This window comes from Mus pahari, chromosome 2 (assembly GCF_900095145.1).
Source record: "Mus pahari chromosome 2, PAHARI_EIJ_v1.1, whole genome shotgun sequence".
In the NCBI taxonomy this organism is placed as follows: Eukaryota; Metazoa; Chordata; class Mammalia; order Rodentia; family Muridae; genus Mus; species Mus pahari.
In genome coordinates this window covers 53,819,857-53,822,075 of record NC_034591.1, presented here as the reverse complement: position 1 = coordinate 53,822,075, position 2,219 = coordinate 53,819,857, and positions in this window count along the sequence as shown.

Sequence of the window (2,219 nt, the reverse complement as noted above, 5' to 3'; positions counted from 1 at the left end):
AGAGAGAAGGAAGGAAGAAAGGAAAGAAAGAAAGAAAGAAAGAAAGAAAGAAAGAAAGAAAGAAAGAAAGAAAGAAAGAAAGAAAGAAAGAGAGAGAGGGGGGAGAGGCAATGGTCACTGAAGGGACCTGAGGCCTTTAGGAACTGCTGCAATTGGTCAAAGAGTAGTGGGTGCAGGGTCGGAAAGAGACTAGCTCTGGGTCACAGCATCTCCATAGGCAGAAGGGAACTTACTCTGGAAGATGCAGAAGTATTAAGTCTTTGGGGGGGGGGGTCACAACTTCCAACTTACAGGTCTCTCCTTCTGTCTCTGAACCTATGAGAGGACACTTGATTGGTAGTGCATTCTGAGAACCGTGTGAGTGATGTGTGTGGCGTGTGTGTGATTGTGTGTGTGTGTGTTAGAGAGAGTGGAAAGAGAGAAACAGAGAGAGACAGAAAGGAAGAAAGGAGAGGAGGAAGCAGCAGAGGGAGGAAGGGAGAAGGGGGGGGGGAGGGAGGAAGGGAGAAGGGGGGGGGGGACTTATCAGTCTGGACCTTGGTGCTCTGACTGCCAAGTGCTGGGATTAAAGGTGTGTGCCACCATTGCCCAGTGGAAAAGAGACTCTTAGAGAAGGGGCTAGCCTTGAAGGTAGTTGTATTCTCAAAAACCCGCTTCCCTCTAAGGCATTGCAGCTCTTGGCTTGGCAGGAGAGAAGAATAGTGAGGACGGCTCATAAATCCAATGACTGGCATCAGAATGTCATGGGAAGGCACATGGAGACACAAAGAAGAGCAGTTACAAAACAAAGAGCCTTGGGGATTCTGCTGACTACCACAAGTCAGAAAAGGTCAAGGAAAGAACCTTCAGAGCTTCACTAGGGCACACACCACCAGTCTGAAACATTGATGGAAGAGCTGGGATATCAATCGGGAGGGTATGAAGTCACTCCAAGGTTGGCAGCAGCAGGAAGAGATGGCCAGTCCTAAGTGTGAGAGGATACGGGAGGAAGAGGTATGTCCTACCCCAGAAGTGGTGTCAACTGGAAGGATCAGAATCTACGTGCAGGCACAAAGGAAAACCTGGAGTTACTCAGAAAATGTCACTTCTGCTGAAATACCACTAGAGAAGATAGATGCACCACCTGCCTTTCTCTTCCTGTAGACCCTCAACCTCCTATCAGAAGCCCCCACTGAGCAATTGCAGAGGGAGCCATCTGAAGGAAGCCTGGATTGCAAGTATACACACATGCCCCAGCATCACGGGCCCTGGAGGAGAAAGAAGCAGGATATGAACATAACTAGGCCTGTGGGCAGCAGAGAATGGAGTGACACAGTGATCTTCAGTGAACATTGATTATGGAAAACAGGCATGGGGTTTTATAGAGCAGTCGTCCACTTAGTTCCTGAATAAATTTCTTTTTAAAAAAAAAAAATTGAGGCCGGGTGTGGTGCTCACACCTTTGATCCCAGCACTCAGGAGGCAGAGGCAGGCCGATCTCTGTGAGTTCGAGGCCAACCTGGTCTACAAAGTGAGTTCCAGGACAGTCAGGACTACACATAGAAACCCTGTTTTGAAAAGTGGAACAATAAATTAATAAAAAAATTAAATTTTTTTTTAATGTTAGCATAGTTTAGTTTGTAAACTGAGTGGCCAGTCGCTCATTATGTTCTCTTGTGTACATTTGTAGAGGACTGGAATAGTTTCAAAATGTTTTTTCTAAAATACCTTCTAAAAATAGTTATCTTTTTTTTAAAGATTGATTGATTGATCGATTGATTGATTGATTTAATATAAGTACACTGTAGCTGTCTTCAGACACACCAGAAGAGGGCATCAGATCTCATTAGGGATGGTTGGGAGCCACCATGTGGTTGCTAGGAACTGAACTCAGAATCTCTGGAAGAGCAACCAGTGCTCTTAACCGCTGAGCCATCTCTCCAGCCCTAAAAGTAATTTTCTATAGGAAAAAAATAAGTCATGCCCCAGATTTACGGCAATGGTAAATGTTTTCATGTCCAGACTTTCACATTTTCTGCCCCACTTCTCTCAAGGAATAGGCATTTTGTGAATTTTAAGGCTATTACACCAACAGCTTTGATGCTTTGGCATGATGGCATATTAAAGGCAAGATGGAGGAGTCAGGAGAAAGAGGAGGGCCCGGCAAGGAGGTGGCTCAGGGGGAGGAGGAGATAGAGGAGGAGGTGGAGGAAGAAGAGGAAGAGGAAGAGGAGGAGGAG